The 21,605-nt window shown below is 35.9% G+C and overlaps 1 protein-coding gene across 3 annotated transcripts in view; it reads left to right on the top strand.

The window, feature by feature from the left end:
* The window catches only part of PDE4D (phosphodiesterase 4D), a 309,694-nt gene that overhangs the window by 63,455 nt on the left and 224,634 nt on the right, over positions 1-21,605 (top strand). The gene's annotated exons all lie outside the window — the stretch shown is intronic.

Here is a 21,605-nt window from a genome sequence, read left to right as displayed (position 1 = left end):
GGGGGAGGGGAGGGGGCGGTGCCGCGCGCCGAGCGGACAATTAGCGGGCGCGCGCTGCTGCCTCTGCTTATGCTCTTAATTACATCTGGTGCCGCCTTGCCGTAAGACCGTTTCGGGCTCTGTAAAGTCCCTGAGAGCCAGCGTCAAACCGCATCCCCCCCCTCCCCAAATAGTTAGCGAGATCTCCGATGTGTTTCATCTTCCTTTTTGGCTGTTTTTTTTTTTTTTTTAGCAGAGTGTGCTGGAAGGGACACTGCAGGTGCGCCCGCACCTGACAGGGAAAGCGCTTCCATTGTCTTCTTAGAATATGGTTTATTTCTGTTTTTATTGACTTAGAGAAAACGTTTTAAGCACTCCTTAACCCACAGGTTAATCTCCTGACTAAGCATTTTTCAAACATGAGCAGTGAAGTCTGATGAAAGACGTTAGGAGTGAACTGTCCGGTTTTTATTTATCTTCTCTAAAAGCTGGTTACCTGTCTTCCCTGTCTGCTCCTTGCCAGCCCTTGGTGTCTGTCACAGTATGTGAGCCCATTGTCTGGGGAAGCCCAGCAGAAGTGTTTGATGGGAAGACATAGGAAGATAATTACAAGTTCTATATTTGCTATTTTAACTGAATGCAAACCATACCGTGGTTTCTGCCTGCATTTGTGCTTAGCTAATCACAGGCCTTAATTTAGAATGCAAATGTTTTTAGCATGCTGTTGTTCATGTCAGCTCTCGGAGAATAGGCAAGTTTGCTTATTCATGCTACAGTAGGTCTGTAAGGGGCATTTTTGAGGTGTCAGGATGTTAAGTCGCGAGTCATTGGTTTTCTTTTAATTCTGAACCTTCAAAAATCCATGCAATGACTGTAAGGTATGCTATCCTTTTCTAGAGAGAGTAGAAATTGTTGTGAAATGTTCTGTATATAAATACACTCCCATGCTACTTTCAGATGTCCTTTAGAGGATGACAATGAAGATAAAAGAAATAGTGTCTTTCATAGGATGGAAATAGTTTTAAATTTATTAATACAAATACTAGTTGATCATTTTTAATAATGTTTCTTCAATGCTGATGAAACACATCAAAGGTGCCCTTTGACCTGTGTCATGTACTTCATTATTGTATTGATCATCCGGAACCAAATATTTTAGAATTAGATAAGTGATATTAAAGTTATTTTCTGTACCTTAGAGACATGCATTTTGCCTTCATGTGCCAGTTCCTGCTTGTCTTGCATGAAATACGGGGACAAAGAGTTGTGGGGAATTAAAATGTGAACCTGTCTGAAATACAAGTTATTATTTTGAATATCCAGGATTTGTTGTTGTGTAACAAGCCAAGGGAGTGGATGTGTCTCTTGTGTTAGGCCCTCTATTTGGATTTAGGGAAAGAACAGCCAAAAAAGTGATGACCTAGAGAGCAGCGTTTGATTTGGAACCCATAACCTTTAGTAAATGTAGTGAAAGTACCAGTATCTGAACCCTCCTGATAATTTTAGCACAAGGTAGAAATAGACTAATGGGAAAAAGCAGCAATAAAATGTGTATGTTCCTAGGCAGTATGACTGGGGGCACAACTATATCAGACAAATAAATGTAGCTATAATGTAAATAGACTCTAAACAGCTTACGAAACAGAGACTGGAGTGAGCAAAATGGGGTATTTTGTCTGAAACTGTTTCAGAGTTTGAATAACAGAGGAGCAAATGTACAATACATTAAAGAGGTGAAGTGGTTGGAGCAAGTAATGTCCTGGGTGAGGATTAAGTTAGGCCTGGAAATACTGACACATTTGTGGTGACAGTTGGAGGAGTAGGATTTTATATCTACTTACTACATTACACACTATACAGCATAAATTATGTATCAACAGTATGTAGCCTGCTGCCATTCACACTGGAAATTATTTTAGAAACATTTGCTGCTGAGTTATGTAACCTAGCTTTCCTTTCCATTGCATTCTATCCACATTTGTGATGACAAACTAAATAAAGATGGTATTCACTTTTAGCTTGCTTAATTACATAAACAGCTACTGCATGTGCCTTTTAGTTTTACCATAAGGAAAGTAGAAGTGGAAAAAACATGTCTGCTTTTAAACTGGCAAATATTTGAAATTCACCCACAGGTTAATACCTTAACTTCAGAATCAAAAATGTAACCTGTGACTATTCATCCTTTTCTATCAAATTTCTGCCTATTAAGATTGAATAAAAATTGGTTTGCTTATCAGGGCAGAGAATAAAAGAAAAAAAAAATCCTCTTTTGGTTCCTTTTTAATCCCCCCATATTTATTTGAGTGTTATTGTTCTATATACTTAAATGAAAAATGCAGTGCAATTGCATGGTTATACAAGTTACCCTTTGCCTCATATAAATTTTATTTTTAACTGTTTTTTCAAAAATTTCTTAATATCATAATTTATCATCAATGACATGATTTATCATTAGTGCTGTCTAACAGGGGAGGTCACGGACGACTGCAGGTTGGCCAATTTGATGACCATCCACAGGAAGAGCTGGAAGGAGGATCTAGGGAACTACAGGCCTGTCAGCCTGACCTTGATCCTGGGGAAGGTCACGGAACAGATGACCTTGAGTGCCATTATGTGCCACTTGAAGGGCAAACAGAGGATCAGACTCAGCCTGCATGGATTTGGAAAAGCGTGTTCTGTGTGATCAACATGATTGCCTGTCATGAGCAGGTGACCTGCCCGGTTGATTAGGGAAGGGCTGTGGCTGTAGCCTACCTGGGCTACAGGGTAGCCTTTCCAACAGCAACACTGTTTCCCAGAGCATTCTCCTGGAAAAGCTGACTGGAGTGAACAGGCACACCCCTTGCTGGGTTAAAAACGGTCGGGAAGGCTTTGCCCAGAGAGTGGCTGTGAATGGACATCCAGCTGGTGACAGTCACAAGTGACATTTCCCTAAGCTCAGGATTGGGACCAGCCCTGTTCAGTTTCTTGATGATCTAAATGAGGGTGTTGAGTAAATTCACACCAAGCTGGGCTGGAGTTGATCTGCTGGGGGGCAGGAAGGCTCTGCAGAGGGATCTGGACAGGCTGGATCATGGCTGAGGCCAATGGGGTGAGGTTCAGCAAGGCCCAGTGCTGGGTCCTGCCCTTGGGTCACAACAACCCCAGGCAGTGCCACAGGCTGGGGCAGAGTGGCTGGAAAGGACCTGGGGGTGCTGGGGACAGCAGCTGAACATGAGCCAGGGAGTGCCCAGGTGGCCAAGAAGGCCAATGGCATCCTGGCCTGGATCAGCAATGGTGTGGCCAGCAGGGCCAGGGCAAGGATTTTCCCCCTGTATATGGCTTCTGTGCTGATGAGGCCACACTTTGAGTCTTGTGTCCAGCTCTGGGCCCCTCACGCCAAGAACAGCACTGAGGAGCTGGAGCAAGGTCAGAGAAGAGCAATGGGAGTGAGGAAGCTGGGTTAGCTTATCCTAGAGAAAAAGAGGTTCAGGGATGATGTTATCACACTCCAGAGCTGCCTGAAAGGAGATTGCAGCTAGGAGGGGGTTGACTTCTTCTCCCAGGAAAGACGTGGCAGGGTAAGAGGACATGGCCTTAAGGGGTTCAACTGGGACATCAGGAAAAATACCTTCACAGAACGTGATGTTAACCTTTAGAATGTGCTGCCTAGGGAGATGTTGAAGTCCTTGTCCCTGAGGTGTTCAAGAAATGACTAGACATGACACTTAGTTCTGTGGTCTAGCTGGCAAGGTGGTCAGTTTAAGGTTGGAGTCCTTGATCTTCAAGGACTTGATCTTCAAGGTCCTTTCCAAGTCAAATGATTCTGTAATTAGTAAATCCCTGAAAGAATGCAATTGTTAATAAACTTTAATCTTCTGGTTTTGCCAGTATTCTAAAATAATGATGCCTTTTTTTTTTTTTTTTTTTTTTTTTTTTTTTTTTTTTTTTTCTTTTTTTCTTTTTGTCTCTTATGGAATGCTGCATGATTTTCAGCCAGCCAAAATTGGTTTGGCCTTCCATTATTATGCAAGTTATTCTAGTCTATAAAAGTAGAATGTGTAACTGTAAAGAAAACTGATGGAAAATGAAGATATTATGCTAATTCCTGAAATCAACTTTTCATTATGTTCCTAGGATGTGATGAGTCACCTCAGCTCATGAAGTTATCATGGGGAACTGAATCTGACCAGTGCTATGCCCTTCTCATGGCATAACTGTTCACTTCTAACCAAAATGTTTCATGCAGTATTTATTCATCTGCTTTTTCTAGAAGAATTTTATTATTTATATTTTTTAGTGGGGAAGTAAAAAAAGGCTTCTTTTGTAACTGCATTTCAATATAGTATTTAGTTAGCTTTCATATATTTTATACTTAACATAAAAACACTAGAGGAACATCTCAGTTCATACTTTGGAAATCTGGATTTTAGCGTGAATTTGGGGGGAAAAAAGAAAGGTTTCTTAAACTAAGAAGCAATCTTTAAGAGCAAAGAATGTTGGTCTCTGAACAGTAGATTTTGACAGTACTGCTAAATATGAAAGGTCACCTAAATCCCTGTTTTCTTATGCTCAGTGGCAGGTGAAACTTTTCTCTGGGCATAGTCGAAGTCTATTTCTCTATTTTTTAGTTAGAATGAATGTAGCGGGATGTAGTAGGATACTGACTGAAACACAGAGTTTAATTTTAAGGTATCTTAAGCCTTTTCCTTTTTATTTATAACACCTTTTTTTTTTTTTTTTAATATATATATATATATTAGCAGTCATTTGACTGACTTTTGCAAGTGAAAAGTTGAAAGTACTCCAGATACCATACTCAGCTAAGCCTGCCAGCACCCCTGCTGATGGGTAGGTTAGATATGTATCTGTATATGTGTATGTAAATTACCCCTTACCACAGAAGTTCTTTATAGTCTTCCATACAATAGTTATGGCACATTTGCATGCAAAATTTCTGCACAGGCAAGATAATTTAACCATACAAGCTAATATAAAGTCTAATTTATAAATTTGGATGTCCTAGATAGATGAGTATGCTGTTGGGATCCTAATCTATTTTTCCAGAATAATGACATCACATAACCTGTCTTTTCAGATTACTGTTATGTTAATATTACCACAACTGACTCAAACTAAACTTTTTTATGAAATGTGGATATTACCAAGCCCTATCTTCTGGTATTCTGTCCTCAGCATATAATCTGTAAATGAAGCTGTTGTCATCTAGCTTGATTCTTTTGATGTACTACTGTTTTTGTCAATTCGGTTTGAAAACACTTTGACACACTATGTCTCATTATAAGTAGGGAACATATTTTAACCAGTCATTTTCAGGCTAAGTTAAAGTAATTTTTTGAAGCATCCTATAAACTTGATGAAAGTCTTGCTGTCACTTAATATAAACCTGATTTATACCTTCATGGAAAATCAAGTCACAATAGCAGAAACAAAACTGAAGCTTCTTTTACTCATAAAACACCAGTTGAGTGTTCATGCAGTTTTTCTACAGTCTTTTCACTCTTAACTGCACTCAACACTCAAAAAGAGTTGCCTTTTCTTTGGGAAGAGTTAATCCATACTGCAATTTCATGCAGCAAAAACTACCCTGCACCACTATCTACTAGGTATAATTTAATCATTAAGAAAAAAATTTCAAACCCAATTAAGGTATTATTATGTAAGGTACAGCTGATTACATATTTGATATTTATAAGTAATTTCATCTATAAAGTGCCCTGAGTTTAGTGGGTGCGGTCTTTATTCACAGAGGAATGGCTCCTACTGAAAAAAGAAATCATAGTGTTAAATAAAATGGTAAATTAACAGGTTTACTTGAAATCCATGCATTTGGCATTTATAGACAGCCCAAGAATTGTCCATGTCTGTATGTGAAGATTGACTATTTTGTTTGATATTTTCAACACAGTATTTGTGGGCAGGGAGAAGAGTAGAGAGAGAGGGAGAGAACAGCATAAATATATTGAAAGCTGGCAGAAAATTAAGAAGGTTGGCCAACAATTATAATTTACAGCTTATTGTACTTTCATCTCACTGAAATGGAATTAGTTAGGTTTCAGGGACACACTATACTAAATGGCAACTTTTGTTCTAATATTAATTCAGTATTGCCTGCTGAAACCTAAACTGAGTACATGCTGCTAGATATTTTTTGTGACTCACTTAACTCTTTGATCATAGCAGAATGATTTAAGATAATTGTTATTTTAACCATTACAAAATACAAGAATATTTCCAGTAAAAGCTACTTGTCAGTAGATGTTAATAAACAGAATAATTTTCCCTCTGTGACTCACTCCATGGAATTAGTGAAATAGAGGGCACGAAATAAAAGGCTTCAAAGGAGTGGATAATATCAAGCACAGCATCTGAAAAAGGAATGCATAATTTTTCTTAAGAAACTATTTTTAAGTGTCTGATCAATTTATACTGTGAAGAATGTAAAAATATTAAGAGAAAGGACACTTATTTCTCTAATTTTACAACTAGCTAAATAGAAATTCCTAGATTACCTTGAGAATTTATTACTCCTTTTAAAAATGTGTAGTAAAAAATGGTATGAACATTTGTATTTTGCTTTATTTAGGCAGTAACTCTTCTGCTATTGTGAACTGAATAAAACAATTCCCTGAAGATTAAAGATACTCAACCTCTGGAAAGCTGTAGTGAAATTGAGTATACCCAAGTCTCAAATTCATTTATGTGAAGGAATCTGTTTCTTTTAGTTCTATTTGGCTTAGTTAATCTCTCAAAAAGATGATCTCTAGTCTACTTATGTCACAAATTTTAATTTTGCTGAATGACTTTACTGAGTAACACTGCAAAAAATGTGAAAGATTTAATTTTTTTCTCAAGCATCATGGCTTCATACTTTAAATTGTCTGAAGCAATCAGTTTAGATTGCATTACTCGTATTGTGTCCTTTTAATTGGTTTACTTTGGTATGACAGATGATTTGTTCTTCCCTTCATGATTCTTAAAGAGGTGAAAAGAGATGACTTTAACTCTTTCCATCTTTCCATCTGCATTGAAATCCAGCTCCTTATGTAATGACCAAATTCACTGACCAAAATCTAAGCCAAAGTTTTGATCTGCATGTGGATACATTTTTGATCTCAGTAGCTGAGGTTTAAATTGTATGGATCATCACATAGATGTAACTCTTACAGAACGTTTGTGTGGCCTTCACAAGTTGTTTGGCTTGGCAAAATAGTTATATGGTAAAATTCTAAGATCAGGTCTATGCTTATTTGAATAAAAACGTGATATTTAGAACAATTTAAGAAAAAAAAAAGGGATTCCATATTGAATCATAGGACTTTATATTCCATTCTTTTCACGTGTCTTATTTACATTATTAATGGAGTTTTCTTTACAAATTTATTTAAACAGATTTTGTAGGTCAAGCTCTTAAACCATCAGTTTTTTAAGATCAATTTTTTTTTTTTTCTGTTGATGTCGATATACCTTCTGTTGCTCACAAACAAGGAAAAGTTTTCAGTTTAACTTCCTTTAATATATAAATATTAAAATATATAAATATTTTAATATATAAATATTAAAATACCGCTGATTTTTTTATATACCTTGGAGATTCAGAACAGGGCAGGCCCTTCAAGGTGAAATAGCCTTTCTGGTAATAGTAGAAGCATCATGCTTAGAGGCTTATCGACCCCAGTGATAAATGCACATAGATACTAGGCAAAAGATGTTTCAAAAGTTGGTTTTGTTTGCCTTTGCATCTGTGACAGCCCACTCCTCTACAGTATCCAACTATATTCTCTATAGGCAAATAAAGCCTCTAGGGAGCAAGGAATGCCCTCAGGGAAGTGAGTTGATTTTCGTTATCAAATGATTGATTGCAGTGTGGTTTTCATTTAGTTTACAGATAAACACTTGAGATATATTTAAAAAAGCATGCTGACTGTGGTTTTGATGGGTATTTTAAAAAGATTTAGTTTGATGGACCTGGACTTCAGTTGCTATTTTTTATTTTTACTAAATATTGACCAGTAAAAATTATCTTGATACAAAAGATCAAAGAATCACAAAATAGTTTGTGTTAAAAGAACCTTATGGATTCGTCTTCGTAGATCCAGCCTTCATACCACGGGCAGGAACTTTCACCGGGTTACCCAGAGCTTCATCCAATTTTGTCTTGGACTCCTCTAGGGATGGAGCTCACAATTTCTGGACAACCTGTGCCAGTGTCTCACCACAGTAAGAAATTTCTCCCTAATATCTGACCTAAACATCTTCCTTTTCAGTTTAAAGTCATTCATCCTTGTCTATCTCCTTGTAAAAAGTCACTCTCTGGCTTTCCTTTAGGTCCCCTTCAGGTACTGGAAAGTGATATAAGATCTCCCCGGAGCCTTCTTTTCTCCAGGGTGGACTCCCAACTCTCTCACCCTTTCATCTTGGGAGTGGTGTTTTATCCATCTAATAATTATTGTGGCCCTCCTCTAGGTCCATGTCCTTTTGATGCTCAGAACCCCAAAATGGAATGAAGAACTGCAGGTGGGGTCTGAGCAGAGCAGAGCAGAGCAGAGCAGAGCAGAGCAGAGGGGCAGAATCCCCTCCCTGGCCCTGCTGCCCACACTGCTTTGTATGCAGCCCAGGATGCGTTTGGCTCTCTGGGCTGGGAGTGCCCATGGCTGAGTCGCATTGATCTTTTTGTTCATAAATACCCCAAGCCTCTTTTCCCAAAGCTGCTCTTGATCCATTCTACAGGTCTAAGACTTTATGCATCTTAGGCCATTTTTGATGTTTTGTTTTCAAGGTCTATGAATTTAAGAATGTCATCTTCCACTGTTACTTCTTGGGATCATTTGTTTAACAGAGTAATTGTAATGGTCGAAAAAGGAGTGAGGCATGTTATCCATATGCACTCTCAGAACTTCAGACAGAGGAACAAGTATCATGTCATATTCAGTATTTAGATGCATTAGAAAATGTATGGAAATCAATGCTCAACTAAACTAAAATGTGCAAATTCAGGACCAAAAATGCCATTTTAATAGGTTGTATTTAGTGAAATAACAATGTACACATCATACCATCCTCCACTAGCAGGTTTATTTACTAAAATAGTACCAGTTTGAGAAGTAAATATATTGAGCTTTATATTTGATTGCATCCATTCATCAACTTTTTTTTATATCTAGGCATCTAAATAGTAACTTAGTTTTCAAAGTTCAGATACTTTATTTAATCCTTAAACTCAGATGGAGGTATTGTGTCCAATGCTTTTGAACTTATGGGGGGATCCAAAAGTTCCCAGAAACTATCTTGAAATCTGTCACTCATGTTTTTTTTCCCTGCCCATTATAAAGTATCGTTTCATGCGATAGATCTCATGGCATAACTGTCCTAACAAACATGGCCTCTAGCTGCTACTTGCCTTCTGTGTTTTGCCTTTCCTCAATATTTTGATTTGTAAACAGTGGGTCTGAATTTTACAGACATTCCAAATTAGCCACACAATTTCATTTGCTATATTTATCTTCTGTGTGTATTCTACTATATGACAATTTTTTCATCTGGCATCCATCATGTCATCTTTGTAGTTTTTAAAAGTTTTATTGTCTTCTTTTTGTTTTCAAATAAGCAACATGCAAGGTGAAATAAAAGTTATCATTTTCTCCACAAGCTAGTTGAGTTTCGAGATATGAATAAATTAACACCTGGGAGAAAAGTGGGACATAAATTCCTTGAATGTTAGGATGGTATTTTAGAGAAAAGCATATTTTCATGTACAGGCTGAGACATACCCAGCTGTACACTGACTTATTTTTTGACGTAACTTCAGGCCTTCCACATTTCTTACCGATTGTCTTGAATGCTGAGAGACTGTAGTTTTTTTTGTCTTTAACCCCAATATGTTGGAGATTTGGGGAAGGTGACAAATCAGCTTCTTTCTTTGTTACTGTTTGGACTTTTCACCTTAAATGTCTTGGGAATACTCTTCAGGGTAAAAGTAAGGCAGACACTGTGCAGTTCCCTCACAGCATTTTTCATCTTTTTGAATAACTGGCATAGAGAGTGGTCTTTCTCGTGGAATATCTGTGGCAGAGTAACCTGTCCTGTGAAGGTGTAATCCTAGAAATTGCCCAGACAAGGAAAGTACTGCTGCATTTTTGGTTTTGTATTCCCTTTTCTAATTCAACAGTATTTTGAATATCCAGCCTATGAATACTGAAATTACCCTTTCTGAAATTAGACAGATTTTTACTGAGGGTTTTAGTTTTGACTATTAGACATTATATTTGGATAAAAATAGAGTTAAAGTGCAATGTTGGTTATATGTATAATAAGCATTTTCAAATTTCAAATGCTGTTATGCTTAATCATTGAATCACACATTGGTGAGCTATATGCTATACATATGTTTTAGTAAGAGTGGAATCTCTATACACTATATAATCCTCAAAGCCTAATCATATTTCTTTCTGTAGGATTTCATTTTGCAAGGAGATGTGGCTTGTGGTGAAGTAACTGCTGCTGGGAATGCCACAGTCACAAAAAGGTATGCACGCTGAGCTGCAGCTGAGCTAATATCTGCCTATTTATGGCAACCAAGCAGGAATCAGAGATTAAGTCATAATAAGGTAGGGATTGTACCAGATAGAGGCTCACTTGTTTGTTCCATGAAATGGAAGAAGGATTTTAGAGAAGATGATTTAGAGCATTGCTTATCCCCTGCAAAGTGACTATGAATAAAAGTTTCAAGAAGTTTTTTGCATAATGAACATTTTTGAACCATGGCTGCGTGCAATCCTGCTAGAAGAACAGATGTTCAGGTCATTGTTTCATTTTTATACAATATATTAAAAAAAATAAATTCAGAGAGGCACAATGAAAGTACTTCCTGGATCAGAATACAGTATAATGTATCAGAATCTGCCTTTAGAACTTGTATATAGAACAGATCTGATCACACAGATAGTGGCATCTGTATTAGAATAAAAATGTAGTTAAATCACTGATGAAAACAAACACACCTGCAAATTTTCAGTCTTTCTCTTTGCAACTTTCATTGAAATGTTTCATTTTTGCCATCCCCCTGAAACCATAAAAACCCCCGAGGACCCAAAAATGCATATCTCCTTATCTAATACTTGTAATAAAGATTTTTTTACTTGGAAAATGTAAAATACACAAACATGCTTGTGACTGTGAGTTTAAGTTCACTTCTTTCCTGAAATCCCATTTACTTTCCATATATTCACAAGTATTTTACTGGATTTTAATCAATAAAATAGATAAAGAATGCTAAGCAAGAAGAAATGTTTGAAGCTCTTATATGTCTATATATGTATACAAGTATTTATGTATGGGGATTTTTTTCCTGTTTTCTTAAAGAAATTAAGCCTACATGATCATATACATCTGTTTCCCTCCTTTTATATCTTCTGAACCTGTCCTCTGATTTCAACCAAACCATAGATGATGTAATTTTAAAACTTATGATCTTTTATAAAACAGTCTTGGTTAGAAACCACCTTCAGTTTGTACTATCCATATGAAAATGACTATCCATATGGAAATGACTTCTGAGTCCTGGGAGTGGCCAGGCAGAGCCCTTGTAGAGCTATTTGTCTGCTCAGTGCTTCCCACCTCTTGTACCCTCAAACTGAGCTTGTGCTGGTGTGTCACTGATGAGGGAGATGTCTCAGCTTCATGTCACTGATGAGGGAGATGTCTCAGTTTCATGCAGCAACTTACTTTTGCAATTCAGGTGCACTGTGACAATGATGCCAGTGAAGATGCCAGTCTGGTATTACACATGGGTGAGAAGTAGGAGAGTCTAGGCATTATCCATGTAGACCTGTTCAGGACATAAACACAGACAGAATGGAGTCTGCAGTGGTGATTAATCTATATCTCTGATAGCCACAGATGATAATCTCTCAACATCAGTCTGAATACTTTCAAGAATCCCTCATACAGATCTTAAGTGCTTTAGCTGAGCTCTTGAAGAAGAATACTGTTATGAATGGCAGGCTAGTCCAGTTGTGTTATCCTTCCACATTATCAATAGTGCAGGTAAGAGACAAGATTGGGAAAGTACCAGAACCTCTCAAATTAACAATGATGTAATATTTTCCTTACCAAAAATGTGCTCAGTATTTCTACTGTCAATTACAGAAAACAGAATGAGATCATTAGAAGCATTCCTAAATTTCATAAAAACCTACCCTTCTTTTCTAGCTATTCACCAGTGCTTGAAGTGCTCTAATAATGCTGAGTACTCAAGATGCCTCAGTTTTAGGTTTCAAGAATGTAACTTTAGGACATTGATACATTTGGAATGGGATTTGTCTTAGCAGCAGTGAGTGCTACAGGCTTTAAGATGTATCGTATTTCTGATATCAAAAGAGGTTTTGGCATCCTGGGTAAGTTTTGCACTATCGTTAATGTTTGTTAGGGGATGCTTTGAAAAAAGCACAAATATGATTGCATGTCTTAAAAAAGGAAGGAAGACCTTTTTTTAGTGTTCTGAGTCTCTTAGAGGATCACATAGAATCAAAGAATGGTTTGGACTGGAGGGGAACTTTAAAGGTCATCTAGTCCAACCCCCTCCGCAATAAGCAGGGACATCTTCAACTAGATCAGGTTACTCAGAGCCCGTTTCCAGCTTGACATTAAATGTTTCCAGGAAAAGGATATCTACCACCTCTCTAGGCAACTTGTTCCAATATTTCACTACCCTCATTATAAAAAATTTCTCCCTTAGTTCTAGACTGAGTCTACCTTCTTTCAGCTTTAGAACCATTACTGCTTGTCCTATAACTATTCTAAAAGTCATCTTTTTTATAAGCTCCTTCTCAGTACTGAAAAGCCACGATAAGGTCACCCTGGAGACTTCTCCATGATGAACAACCCCAGTTCTTTTAGCCTTTATTGCAGTTAAGCTGTTCTACCCCTCTGATCATCTTCATGGCCCTGCTCTGAACTCACTCCAACAGGTCCATATCTTTCTGTCATGTGCTGAGTATTCCAGACCTGGACACTCTACTTCGGGTGGGCTCTCAGCAGAGCAGAGCAGAGGGGCAGAATCCCCTCCCTGGCCCTGCTGCCCACACTGCTCTGGATGCTGTCCAGGACACGTGTGGCTCTCTGGGCTGGGAGTGCCCATGGCTGGGTCATGTCCAGCCTCTTAACCACCAACACCCCCAAGTCCTTCTGGGCAGGGCTGCTCTCAATCCCTTTATTCACCAGCCTGTGTTGTTGTTTATTGTTGCCCCAACCTAGATTCAGCACTTTGTACCTGGCCTTGTTCAACCTCATAAAATTCACATGAATTCACTTCTTGAGCTTGTCCAGGTCCTTCTGTCTGGTAGTCAATCCTTCATGTCACACATGGAGTCATCCGCACATCTTGGAGTCATCCGCAAACTCACTTGATCCTACTATGAAATTGATGAAGATAATAATCAGTCCTGGTCCCAGTATGTGTCCCTGTATGGGACACCACTTATCACTCATCTCCATCCAGACATTGAGCTGGTTACCACTACTCTCTGGATGCAACCAGCCAGCCAATTTCTCATCCACTATATAGTCTATCCATCAAATATATCTCTCTCCAACTTGAAGGGAAGGATATGGTGGGGTACCATGCCAAAGACTTTACAGAAATCCAGGACATCCATAGCCCTTCCTTCATCATAAAAGTCCACTAGGTTGGTCAGGCAGGTTGCCCTTGGTGAAGCCATGCTGACTGTCTTGAATAACCTCCAGGTCCTCCAAGAATATTAGCACAGTTTCTAGGAAGACTGCTTCATGGTCTTCCCAGGAACAGAGGTGAAGCTAACAGGTCAGTAGTTCCTAGAGTCCTCTTTTCACCCTTTTTAAAAATGGATGCGACATTTTCCTTTTTCCAGTCACTAGGGACTTCACCTGACTGCCATGACATTTCGGTAGCTACAGTCAAGGATTTTCAAGTGAGACTTTCCATTGCGAATCAAGACAGTTTCCTTTTCAGGAGAAAACAATATATGATCTAATTTAATTATTTTTCTTTACATTAGAAGTCAGGTCAGGGAAATAAAAAAATGGTGTGCAAGTATGTTCAGTGATCTGTATTGTTATTGCACATAGGTTTTCAACTATTGAATGTGATAATTCCAAACACACTGTGAAATTGAATGGTAAATATTGGATAATTTTTGTATTCTAAATACATACCTGCAATGATAGGAAATAGCAGAGACTAAGAGAATTCTTATTAAAAAAACAAAAACAAACCCAACATAATTTTAGAAAAGTAACCTTTGATAAAGATGTACTTGAGATGGTAAAAGAAATATCTTGCCTGTGGCTCCTCTACTGTTGCAGAGTTTTGAGGGCAAGTTTAACCAACATGGCTAGGCAAATTTAGCTACAGACCATTGGATTTTCTAATATTCTCTGTTAGAGCTGTGTTGGCAAAATAGAAGAAATCAATGGGGTTTAATTGGCCACTGGAACAGACTTTCAATAGGATATTGGAGAAAGGCATGAAAACAATTGACTGTTGCATGTTAAAAATAGCCATGAAGAGGTTTGTACATTGTGGAGCCTGTGACAGCAGAGCAGCTAGAAAATCCATTCTGGTGAATGAATTAATTTAAGTATTTTTTCTTTTGCTTCATTGGCTGGAGACTTTTTTGCATTTGATTTTTTTGTTTGTTTGCATTTTTTTACCTGCCATTTTTGAGGACTAAATTTTTGGAATAACAAGGATCTGGTAGAATTGGTTTAGGATGCAACTGCTTGTATAAGTAAGTGTAAGTGATATCTTGATATCTAAAATGTATAAACTTAATATTTAAGAATATTTTATATTATATTTGATATTCGAGTTCTTATTGTATTGTTAATATATTTTTTAAATAATGTATTAATTATTTACCTTTTCAAAAATAAATTTCTACAGACTAGTGATTAGCTACTTCTTTTAAAGTTATGAAAACAAGAAAAGAAATTTATGAAACTGTGAACAAAGTAGATTCTTGGTATAATATTAAATCCATAAAGGAAGTTCAAAAAGTCATTCAAACCTTTGAAAATGGGATTTGCAACTTTTTCACAAAAAACTTTTTCACAAAGGCATTCTTTGAAAACCATTCTTTAGCTTCCATTAATACCAAGAACATTTCTGGCTTAAATTACATTAGTAATTTCAATGTGTAAAAAGGTAGTTCGTGGGAAAAAGATAGTGATGTGCTGGAGCAGTCTGCCAAGCTCACATGAGAGTTTATGGTTCTGATGGTATCCTCGTCCACCAAAAATAACAGCAAGAATGCAGAGAGTTTGTTTTCTCACACTGCACAAACTTGTAGAATGCCCTGAACACTAGGCCACATAGTAATCTTATGGGTCTTTATTGCAGTTCTTTTTGTTTTTTGTAACATTACATTTTACATAGAATGCTCCCATAGTGGTTTTGTATCAAGGTGAATAGGGCAATCAGCAAACAGCAGAAGCAATTAAATGTAGATCCTGTTGTCTCATGGCAGAGCTGTTTAATAAATTATGATGCCTCTAGCAGTAGCTTCTTATCTCAATAGCTTTTTCATCTCAGTGAGAAAAACAGATTAAAAATAATTTATGAATAATCCAAATTGATTTTTAAGGGTTTTTTTTTATGAGATAACTAAATCAAAAATCTATTTACTTCAGCAGTATTATTTGCAAACTTCTTTTCCCTTTTCCTTGTTAGATTATTTTATAATGCTTTAATACTTAGGATCAAAAAAACTAACATGACTGAGCACAACTGCTTTCTATAATTGAACATAACTTTGATGATAGCTTTCAATTTCACTATGCTGTGAAATTCAAGTATTTTCAACCTGATCTATCTCTTTAAAATAGTCTCAAGATACTAATCTATTAAATAAAAAGTACAGTAAACAGCATACTTATTATCCATGCATCACAAATATAATAATTCTACTATTTCTGCTGAAGATTTTTCTGTATGTACTATATGCTCAGACAAAATGCATACTTTTCTGTAATTTCTGAATTCAAATATTTTATAATAAACTAAGTAACCTAAAGTAATATATAAGAGGTTTTTTTACTAACATGCTAAACTGCTAATGAGAGCTTGTATATCTTTTACTGAAAGCCTGATTTTCTCTTATATTATTCATGAATTATTTGGGTGAAATTTTGTATCACTTTAGTTCCTTTGTGCATATTCTATTGTAACATAACATCTGAAATAAAGTGACAAGCATACTATGTTTTTTTTTTTCTATCTAAGTCAATCATAGAAATGGTTTCTATTTTGATTTAGCTTGAGTATTTGGCAATGTGTTACACTGGTTTTACTTTTCCACACTAGACAGAAAGGATAGGTGTTTTAAAAGATTATTTTTATAAGGTGTTTGTTTCAACAGTTTTCAGATAGCATTTCAAGCAGGTAATTTGAGTCATATTTAAGAGTGCATTCTTTTTTATTTCTTCCATAATACATTTGGTGCTTATTTGCATTACATGTCAAGTTTTACTATTATTTGCAGTAGTTTTGTGATTATATTTTCAGTTACTTTTAGTTCCTATAAAATACTTACATCTTTTCTTCATAAGACAACATTAGTACCTGATATGTTTTTTCTATATAAAAACATATATAGAAATATATATATCTTGCTGCAAGCATTATAGAACACTGATACCAATAACGTGCAGGATGGAAAGCGTGACTACTCCTGGAACCTAATAAAGCGTTTTCTCTTGTTAATTTTTAAAAGTATTAGATTCTTGAGAAAATATTTTCTGAAAAATGGTAAACTAGCAAACATCCCACCTTATTTTCTTGTTGTGTTCCCCCCTACCCCCAGTCAAGGTGAAATATCTTCAGCAGAAGTTTCAGAATACTCATAGCATGATTTTTTTTCCTCACATACCCTACTTTTGTGTATAGACTGTGACTATAAATATCAGAAAGTTTCTAGTGAATTGTATTCTCATTGGTGAGCTTTTAGTACCCAGTAGGGCTTTTTAGCTCTGTATGTGATTAATAGGTCAGTTCTGAGTTCTCAGAGTACTATTTCAGTGCCTCATAATCCAGCTCTGCTGTAGCTAATTTCATTGAGACGTCAGCAGCTATTATTCTCACCAATGTTACTGGTATCACTCTTAAGGACCCATGTGACTGCTCTTCTCCTTTTACTCTAGTCCTAATGATATTTTTCACTTTGCAACACATCAGACACCTGTTTTAATGTAATTGGACTTCACTTCTACTGTGTCATCATTAAGCCCTTTTATTTTCACATTTATATCTTACTAAAAAAAGGACTGTGTGAAGATTTCTGGACTAAGTTTTTGGTAAAAAAGGACCTCTGTTCTCATCACAGTCAGGAAAGAACAAATAAAAACTCAAGCCAAAGTAATGTAATATTATTGATCATATTAATTACAGAATAATCTTATGGATCTGCTAGCAGGATAAAATGTTCATTGCTACAAGGAATGTAAGGATAAGTAAAATCTTCCATAGTAAATGGCCTTTTGCTTTTTTTTTGCTTTAGTCATGAATCTATTCTGACTGCATATTAAATAGAAGTCTAACTTGAAGTGGCTAAAAGATAATGGGTACAGTGGAAACCCAAAACCTCAGGGTAGATTTAGGGGAAAGCTTGACTAGTTTATAAAAATAATTAGGTGAGATAGTGATGCTCTGGATATTCTTTAAAAGTAGAGAATGTGGGTAATTTGAAAACTGTGCCTGTGTTAAATAATTTGCAGAAGCATTACAAATAGTTGCTGTCTCTGATAGGTTTCTGTTCAAAAAATGTTTTCAAAAGGTATATGAGAAATTGCCATTATTGTGGGAGCAAACAACCATGCATACCTGATTTTATTTTTATTTTTTATTCTGTATTTTTTTTATATTTTAAAATGCTCTTTCCATTATAATGGAAATTGCAGCAATGAAAACTTGTGTCACAGTTCTCAAATGACCTGCCTAAGTACCTTTGAAAATTGTACAGTATTTGCTAAACTGAATTTTTTAAAGACTTGATTCTTCACAAGCAAGACTTCACATTGATATTTTTGAGTGGGTTTTGTTTTATAATTATAAAATTATTAAACATCAGGTAGGATTATTGTTCCTCTTTTCCTTCCCCCTTATTTTTCTCTTTTTCTCTAGCAATTGTTTACAGTGTTTAAATAAATTTTATCTTTAATTCTTTCTCTTTAAAGTGATATGTGTTACTACTGAAGGAGCCATTAATTTCTTATCCTCAGCCTGAGATACCATGGTCATGTTTTTCCACTTGCACTGCTAAGTACGGAGCAACATATTGAGACAGGTTGAGGAAAATTAAAGAGAATGGTTTCAGTTTTTGAGTTAGTACCCTCTTTTTACTTTGGTGTGTGAGGTGGGGTTCTCCCACTTTTTCCTTTCACTGCAGTTTCTTTTGTATCTGAATCCTGATCTAATGACATCAACATGCTTGTATGGAAAATCTTGGTTAAAAAGTAGGTATTTAAAATAATCCAGATCTCTGTCCCACAAAATGCAATGATATCTTTGGTTAATTAAAAATTCAGGGATTTTTTTTTTAAATTAAACTAAAATTAAAAAAAAAAAAAAACACTTGCTGGCAGAAGAGATTGATTTTTGGAACCAGTGAAATAATTCTAATTTTAGAATATATAGACATGAGTCAAAGAGAGCTAAGCTTGCTAAATATTTGTAAAAGTCAAAGCATTATTGTGTATGTTTTCAGCTCCATATTGTGAATTTGAAAACTGTGCCTGGATAGCTTTTCATTCAATATGATACTCCAGAATTATTTTATTTTTAGCTATTACCAAAATTAGTAAGTTCATTGCTTGTATACTTTTCAATATCAAACCAAATTCCTAAGGATAACATTTTGCCTTTTGGGAATAAGAAACAAAAGGTGTTGTGTCAAGCAGCATTTTATTGTCTTAAACAGGACACTGAGTCCCATTAGGGTTTCTGCCTGGAAGTGGCCCCCTCCCTTTATATGAGAAATAGCATATTGACTGAGCTGCTGTGTTCTCAGGGATTCCCTAAAGTCCTTAGCTGTTATGCTGTGGCACGGAAAAAGCCAAATTGCCCCACAGACCAGTTCTCAACTCATTGAACTGTGTCGTGGAAGACTTGAGGCTCACCCTCATCAGAGCTGCGGTGTGCTTATTTCTCATGATAATGTCCTCTGCAAAAGGATGGCAGCTCTTGGAGGTCAAACTCTTTTCTGGATTTTAGCATTCTGAATCGTTTTGAAACTATTCTTTCACAAGATTTTAACTGGCCTAAAATTACATGTTGGTAATAATAACCATTAAAAGTGTAGAGATAGACTCTGTAACAGCCTGTGATACCACTCTGTGATACTCTATGATACTGGCTTTTTCTCTGTGAATCAGTGTTTCAGCAGGGTTCTTAAAGTACATTATTTTCTTCTTCTCAGAGCTGATTAGTAATAGATTTAATATTAAATATTATAAATAGATTTAATATTAATATTAATATTTCGGTTTTTGTTGAGTGTGCCCTGTACATGAGTAATAAGAATCAAATATTTAAATATATATGTATATATATATTTATATACATATATATATATACACATATATATATACAAATTACAGTCACCTCTCTTTTCATACACTAATTATTCTTGAAAAAACTTTATATCTGCTATAAAGTTGCATATAAAGTGTTGTCAAGTATAATTAGTGTATGAAAACAGAGGCAACTGTCTAATTTATATCACTCTGTCTAATATCACTCTGTGGCTTATGTGTTTTGGAAGATCTTTTTCACAAGCTTTAAAGTGTTATACCAATTCAAATAGTTGAGTTTTCACTAAATCCTATTATTTTAAAAGTTTTAATTTTACATTTCACCCAGACTTCTTTTTGAAAACACATTTTTTTTTAAGATGGGAGTCAGTAGACAAGAGGCTTTGGTATCCTCCAAGTTTATATTTTAATTTAAGGGACATATTATTAGCCAATAAACCAAGGTTTCTTATGGATCAGAATGTAGTTTTGAGGGAGTAATTAAATGGAAATCCATAGATTATCATGATGGTGGTAATTCTAAATGGTTAACTGTGCATTACGTGGCACTTTTTTGAGAGACAAAGATCTTTTGCTTAATTTTGAACACCTTTTATTCTTTCTTTGAAATAAGGAACAGTTAAACGAAAAGTTGCATACAAATAAACTAAATTGAAATACTTCATTTTTCTGTGGCACTTGTAGGAAGGATGAAATTGTTTTGGGAATATAGGTAGGATTTACTGGCTGGAATTTTTCTTCTTGAGAAAATGGTATAACTCTTAAGGTGGCAGGAATGCTTCTGCCTCCAGCTCAACCAGAAGAGGTGAAATATGATTTTGTTAAACTAAGAGGAAGGACTAATGATGCTTTGATTTTTATTGTAATTTGCTTTGGTCAAACATGTATTTCTTGAAATTTTCAGAAAGTAGAAAAGCTTTTAGAGAAAACAAGTGCTATGCCTCATTTGTCACTTTAAGGTCTTCTTACCTACTGCTTTATATATAATGGAAACACAGTCTTTCTCAACCAAATTTTTATAACTATCATTAAGAGATTAGACTCATTGGTCTTCAGACTGGTTCCTTCCACTGTGAAGTACCTTTCTGCATCATGGTTTTCTTCAACAGATACGGGCTATGTTTGATAGCAATAAAAACACATTAATGTAAAATTTGAGGGAAATGAGAAGGCCTATAATTCTCAAGGGTATTAATATATTTGCAACATACTAAAGGGCACAATTTCATCTACTGTGATTTTCTCTCACTTCTTATTTATTGTCCCACTAAATTAGAACATAACGACTACAAAGTGTGATTGTTGAAACCATGAGAGAATATTTGAAATTTTCATTTTTATGTGCTCCCTTAAGCATCCTGTTTGTTTTTCAGTCATAAGGACACTGAGGCCATATCTGGTATTAAGTTTATTTTATGCTTAGGATCATAGAATCACTAAGGTCTATCTTTATTTCAGTTCCTTTCTTTGGAGGAAATAGTGAAATATCTGTAACGATAATCTAGTATCTTAATTTTCATGATTTTTTATAGGAGGTATTACTACCACTATATGCAATATCGCATTTGTGGATATGAAGTGCTGGGCTTTATAGGGTGCTTTACAGAAGGGGTATGTGTCAGAGGTTAATAGAGCTCTTTCAAATACTGAAAAACCACAACTTTGTTCAATTCTGTCTTCATCTTAGCAGATTGCATGATATGTTTGACACCAATTCTTGAATAACTTGCTGTTACACAAGTCACATTAGACTTAGATTTGGGAAGGACCACAAAAGGTTCTAGGCTATCAAACTGTCTTCTGTGACAGTTCATTTGAGAAGATTATAGATAAATGTGAATTTTGATTATTTCTTGAATCTCCCTTGATAACACAGTGATTTTCTCTGACTGTCAGGGTTGGAGCTAGAAAGATGCAAGACAGCTTCTAACCTAAATGACAAAGGTATATTTTAGTTTCTATTCAAACTACAGGATTGTCACTTTCCACCCCACCCTCCCCACTAAACCTCTCCCCACCCCAGTCTTGAAAATGATAGAATGCATACCTTTCTCGTAGGA

This window comes from Onychostruthus taczanowskii, unplaced genomic scaffold, assembly GCF_017590055.1.
Source record: "Onychostruthus taczanowskii isolate IOZ18803 unplaced genomic scaffold, ASM1759005v1 scaffold46, whole genome shotgun sequence".
NCBI classification, from domain to species: Eukaryota; Metazoa; Chordata; class Aves; order Passeriformes; family Passeridae; genus Onychostruthus; species Onychostruthus taczanowskii.
Note: the sequence above shows the minus strand (reverse complement) of the source record. Positions and strands in the feature narration are given on the sequence as shown.